A 6487-nucleotide genomic window follows, 5' to 3' on the forward strand; every position below is an offset into this window, starting at 1 on the left:
TTGTGTCTCTTCCATGCTTTTCATTTAGCCTTGGGTTGGCTGTGGATTTGCTCCATGGGAACAGCTAAATCCTTTCCAGATTTTTTCATTACCCTGTCCACCTGGCTGCCTTTCTGGGCAACAGTGCCACCCCTAATCTTCACTCATTTCATAGTTGTATCCTTCTCTCTGCATAAGCCTTGGTTTTCCTGAGCTCTGCAGAGGTGGGTCTTCTACTAACCATCATCAGCTTTTTGGTCTAGGGTTTGTGGGGGGCACAGTTGTTTGGGGGAGTTAGTGTCTCACTGAGATTCTCCTTTCCCCTCGTCTCCTGGGCTGCCAGATGCACAGGCTGCCTCTTCACAACTAGTATGGCCCCCAAAACACTTAGTACTGAGTCAATGTAAGCATCATGTAGTGGTGTAGGAAACAGGGAAAGGGGACTTTACTAAAACCTCTGCAGTGAGTCCTAGTCACCTGTGAGCCATGACAGCACAGGGTGAATTAATTAATAAAGACAGGAAACAAGACTTAAGAGAAGCTGAGCTTTGGGCTTGATCAATGCTGCTCAGGGCAGCAAAGAAGAAAGACCTTGAGCTTGCCTTGCCATACCTTTATTCGGTACTTTGGGAATAACAGATGACTCAGAGGGCTGCAGCTGCCATAATCTTAGCACAATGAGGAATTTATTAGATGAAGAACCCAGGAGCTGGGCATGGTGGCGCACGCCTGTAATCCCAGAACTCGGGAGGCTGAGGCAGGAGGATCACTGTGAGTTTGAGACTAGCCTGGGCTACATAGTGAGTTCCAGGTCAGTCTCAACTACATAGTGAGACCCTGTCTCAAACCCCCCCCCCCCAAAAAAAAAGAAAAAAAAAATTGGGAAAGAAAAAAAAAAAAAAGATCCTAGGTTACAAAGAATTTATGTTGATTAGGAATTTGTCCCTCCCCAGGATGTCTTCAGTTGATGTAATCCTGCCCTGGAGCATCACAACATCATGGGACCATTGAGATTTTAGCTGTGACTGGAGGTGAAAATGGAATTATGTCTGGACATGCCATAGCACACCTTTTTAGGCAGGAAAACTAGGTCTAATTATGATTTAATTGTGAAATGATTTTCCCCCCAAATTATGTAGAATTGTTCCCAACATGGTGACAGTTCAAAGTCAAGGGCATACACTTTCAATGCCGCATGGTATATACAGATTGGGGATCGGATGTTATAAGCAGAGAAAGAGGAGAGTACAGACAACCCTCCTGCCCATTCTAGCTCCCAGCATTTTGGTCCCACCAAGAGGTGCCCCATGTCTGGGCAGCGTAAGATAGGACACATCCCAGAAAGAGCTCAGGACAGCAGGCCCCTAATCATACAGGGAGAAAGGCATATCTAGGCCATCATTAGACATCTCTATGGTTTGGCCTCTGGTGCCTGTCTGTCCTGCCTCCAGACTAAATCAAATCTGGTGAAGTTGCCAATTCCTAAGCCAGGAAAATGAGGGAGAAAATAAATCTTCAGGGTCATTTGGAATTGTCTTTCCCCAGGTGAACCTCTAGGGAGTATGCCTCTCTCCTTAAGAGCAGCCCAGTACTGTTTCATCTTTGTCCCTCACAGACCAGAGACCAGGAGCTTTCATGTTGTAATATATAAATAATGCCTGAAAGATTTACCTGAGTGGCCTGGGGAAACCTCAAAGCCAGTGAAGATACAATGCCAAGAAGTAGGGTGTTATCCGCTATTCATCATAGACAAGGTGAAGCTGAGATCCTAAAAGGATCATGCAATGTCCTCAAGCACTGTCTATTCTACTTCTGGGAAAAGGAGAAATTTAAAAATAAGTCCAAGTCAGGTATGGCAGCAGACACATGTAATCCCAGCATTCTGGGAGGCTGAGGCAGGAGAACTGCACCTTTGAGCTCAACCTGGGAGACTTGGTGACTTAGTGAGCTGCTATTTCAAAAAAGGGGAAAAAAAACAAAAAACTTAAAAGGACTGGGGAAATAGCTCATTGTGAAGGCCCTGGCATTAAATGTCCCTAGCACTAAATAAATAAATTCCACATATGTACTTTTCTTTCAGAAGCTTGTGCTTTCTGCCCATCCACACTAATTACAATGCCAAGCCAATACTATTTTAGTGACATTCTTCCTTATCCTTTAGAGATCAGCTTCCTAAACAATTCCCAAACTCGAAGGGAGAGTTTTTTGACCCAGGTCCACAGGCACTGGAACCCCGAGTCTACCTGTTAGTGTAGACTCGCAGTGATGGCTAACCTTTTGGAGCTTTCAGTGAGACAAACAACCTTCTGTGGCACATGTGCCATAAATTCACCACCACGGGCAAAAGAGTCAACTAACTGAATCCTGGGCTCTCTCTTCCACCCTTTCGTCCAGTCGTTATTGGGGGTAGGGTGCAGTAGGAAGCCACTGCTTAGGAAAGGAAGGGGCTCTCCCAGGTCCCACCCACCTGGATTTTCCCCTCAACTTCTTCCACCTGTCTTACACCATGGTGGGGAGAAAATTCAGCTGTGATTGAGACCACCTTCCGGGCAGTAGGGGCCATCCCCAAAGTGGGAGGTGGAGGAGGCTGGCAGCTTGTGCAAGAGAAGCTGAGGCTCACTGAGTTCAGGCACATAGAGAAGCAAGACCTCCACCTGGGCAACCCTTTTGGCCTTTGGGTGGGGGATTACCCACATAAACATGAATGAAAATATGTATTTGGGGTACACTTTTTTTCCTTTTGCTCAAGACATCAGTATGGTACTGATAGTACTCTGGGATCTTGTTTTTATTTTAGATTTTTGGTAGTTCATTCTTTGTGGAATTTTGAGCTTATTTTTTATTTCTAAAATTATTGCACTAAATTTCTCTTGATTACAGAGCTTTGTTTCCTCTTGTTTTATGATGCTGGACTCAGGGCCTTATAAATGCTAGGTGTGTATTGTACCACTGGGCTATATTCAGAGCCCCAATGTCTAAGACGTTTTTTGGCACCCTTCTTAAATTTTGTGGCCCAGGCAAGTGGTTCTCTCACCTCACCTTTGCCCTGACCCTGACAGTGGGGTGATTTCATGCTTTTGGACTCCTGCATTAAGTCATAACTTAGAGCCAAGCAAGCCCAAGTGCAATGGGATTGGGGAAGCAATTGTAGCATCCTCAAAATCCCTACCACTTTTTGGATTTAGAACAAGTAGTCCATCCCAGAGAGAAAAAAAAGACAAGAAAAAATTAGGCTCAAATACCTTTCTAAGTACTTACCTGCATATACATGCAGTTTCCTTGAAAACAGAAGTGACTGTTTTATCTTCAGTCACCCTGAACTTAAACTTGGGATCCATTGAATGTCATACTGCTACCGCGTAACTCTTTCTAAAAGTGGCTTGCCAAATACTAAATGTTATAAGTTTCTGGGTTGCTCGCCTCGCCTGCAGTTAAATTCCAGGTTCTTCTTATCTCCAACAAAGAATTGAACAAAATGAGCAAAAAGCAGTGGCAAAGTTTGTTTGACAAAGTAAAAGTGAAGAGTGAGGAATAAACTGGCTCTGCAGAGCAAGCTTGGGTCAAGTAAAAAAGGAAAAGGCAAGATAAAGTACAGCCTGGAGGAAACAGAGCAAGCTATTGCAAGGAAAGCCATAATAGCCAGCTCGTCTTGGAGTCTGCATCCTTTTATGCTTTCCAAATCTTGAGGAAACCCATTAGAATTTCTACATACAGGCCCTGAGAGGCAGTGCTGGGATCCCACACCTCAGGCTGACATCAGGTCTATGCCCTCCTACTGAAAACCTGCTCGAGTTCTTGAAAGAGGTCCATGTGCAGGCCTTTGGGAACTGTTCTGCCCTTACGTTCTGGGATCTTTTAATTAACAGGTCATGCCTGCTTCCCCAGTCAGTTTTGCCATGTCCGGATTTCCTATGTCAATACTATCCCTTGAGGTTACAAGGATGAATAAGACTGAGAGTTTACAGTTTGGAAAGACAAAGAGAGAACTAACCTGAATTCAATTCAGTAAACACTCTCACATGTATGCATAAACAATTTATTTTTAATTGGTTTGCTTTGCTTTGCTTTGCTAGGCAGAGATAGGGTTTATAAATATTAAAATCATAAATAGAATGTACTAATTGGATGTGAATTGAGACAGTAGATTACTGGGGGTGTGGGGAGATCATTTTCACTTTCCACATAGTTGGGAGAAACTTTTTCCAAGATGTGGAGAAAACTGGAAAACTTAGTGACTGTTATAAGCTTGAGAAATAAGTAGCTATTGGGTATCTAGCCAGACACTGTATAGAGAACAACTTTAATCCTCGGGAAGAGGTGGAGGTTTTTAGAGATGAGAAACAACTCTCCAGTCTCACTATGTAAAATAAATGATAGGTGTGTGAAATCCAGGTTTGTGTGGCCTCCCCAATGCCCCTACACCACACTGCCCCTAGAAAAGTGATAGAAAAGAAATAAAAATAGTGATGTGTTGGCTCATGATTTGTTACGCTTCTCACCCATTTTTTTAATATCACTTTGGCAAAGCTGATAAATAGCTATCTTCGTGCAGAAAATAGTGAATTTAGCTAGCTTATGAGTGTTAGGTAAAAAGAGCTGAAAACCAGGACCAGACCAGGACCTTAACAAGCCTTTATCATGGGGAGGATGTGCCATGCTGTCTCAGAACAAAGGAGAGAAAGCAATACCGCCAAGCCAGAGTGCTTCTTATATTACTGGGGTGGGGCTTTTAGTGATGGGATTGGGGGAGCTTCTGACATCACTAGGAGGGGCTTGTGACATCACTAGTTGTTAGGCGGTAGCAAGTGTTAGGTTACTCTTTTGGAAGGAAGAGGGGCATGTTGGGAAGACTGTCCTTTGGTAGAAGCCATATTTTAAGTGAGAATCAGGGCATTATGGGAAGGAGAAGGCTATTTTATGTAGCGGCCATCTTAAGGCGAGGGAAATCTAACAGTCCAGGCTTTTGTTTTATGACTGTTGGGTGAAGGTCTCTTCTGGAGCTGCTTCAGGCAAAGGCGTGAAGATTGGGGCTAAACCTGGATCTGATGAGGGCAGCGACAGATGGGGTCTTTCTGTTGCCATGCCAGTGTGGACCCCCACTCCCATCAAGAAGGGGACGCAGGAGGGGAGCTGCCCACTTGTTGATCATTGACTATGGGAGGTTCTTTTCAAACATCTGGGATTCCGTATAGACGGTCATGGGAGGACTGAGAAAGGCTATGCAACAAATATTTCAAATCGGCTGAGGCATCGGAATGCCTCAAATGAAGTATAGGCCATTGGATAGGTAGACCGGGCCCTCGTCTGAGATAAAGAGGGAGCAAGCAAGGCAAGCGATGCTGTCATTTTGTCCGTGCTTGTAAGGCAGCTAGCTTGTGGAGGAGCCTGAGAGAGCTGGCGTGACCAGCTGTATTGATGAAAATTAAGAGTAGGCAACGAACCCACTTCAGACAATGAACTTCCTCAGGCAATATGACATGCGACCCACTCTGTACTAAAGAAAGTTCCAGGTACTCTTACTAAGCTCTTGAGTTTTGAGGAATTCAAAGGCATTGAAAACTCCCTTAGGCCATGGACTGAAGCCCGCTTCCTACTAATGGGAGGTATAGCCACTCCCGACTGAGCTCCTGAGTTCGTAGGAATTTAAAATGGAAACTAACCAGTTCCCCGCCAATCCATTTTCTTTAAATCCTACAAGTGGAAGAATTGGATTAGAGAGCCTAAGTTCCAATTGATCATTTTAAATCGAGTCACCCGTCACATGTGGCCACTAAACAATTGAGCAATTCACTTCCTGAGCTCTGCTTACCTATAAGTAGCTCTGGATTGAGAAGCCAGGTGGCAACCCACACTGGAATCCTCCTGGAAATCCAGGAGCTATTCTTATTTCCAATAAAACTCTCTTAACTGAGACTTCATTCCTCAATATTGTGAGGCCACTACCTCAGTATATCTCACATCTAAAACTTTGGGAATTATTTTTCCCATATCATTCTTGCCTCAATCATTACGCTGACATTCAGTTGACATTCAGACTGAGTGCTTGTATGCTTTGCTTGGGGTGGTGGTGGTAAAATGCTGTCCCACAGGATTCCCCCCCAGTTGGGGAGAACAGCCTTCCCCCACGCCTCTGGCAGGCTTCCAGGCTGGACCCTACTGAGTGGACGGCTCTGAGCAGCCTTGCTGTCTGCTTGGGACACGCGGGGTCGGATCACAGGGGAGGAATGAGAATGGATGGGAAAAGAGAGATACAGGATTTGGGGGTCAAGGGAAGAGAGGAATTAGCGTGAAGTTTGGGACGAGGATTTGAGGATATCAGGTGTAAAACTACGCAGGAGGACTTAGTGAGAGGGGGCGACGCAAAAAACTTGGGAACAAAGTGTGAAAGAGCCTGGGGAGGTCTGGAAGCAAGAACACTTAGGAAGGGCAGGTGCAGCGGGCGTCGGTTAGGAGCGGGGGCTGGGCGGGGATTTAGTGGGCCCCGCCCACTGCCCGCCCCAGGGGCGGG

At 45.2% G+C, this 6487-nt stretch overlaps 1 long non-coding RNA gene across 1 annotated transcript in view; it reads right to left on the reverse strand.

Annotated features, from left to right (window-relative positions):
- LOC117283489 overlaps positions 1-6487 on the reverse strand; it is a 37665-nt gene that overhangs the window by 26033 nt on the left and 5145 nt on the right. The window lies entirely within an intron of this gene.

The sequence above is a fragment of the Fukomys damarensis genome, unplaced genomic scaffold, assembly GCF_012274545.1.
Source record: "Fukomys damarensis isolate Sample0158 unplaced genomic scaffold, DMR_v1.0_HiC HiC_scaffold_27, whole genome shotgun sequence".
In the NCBI taxonomy this organism is placed as follows: Eukaryota; Metazoa; Chordata; class Mammalia; order Rodentia; family Bathyergidae; genus Fukomys; species Fukomys damarensis.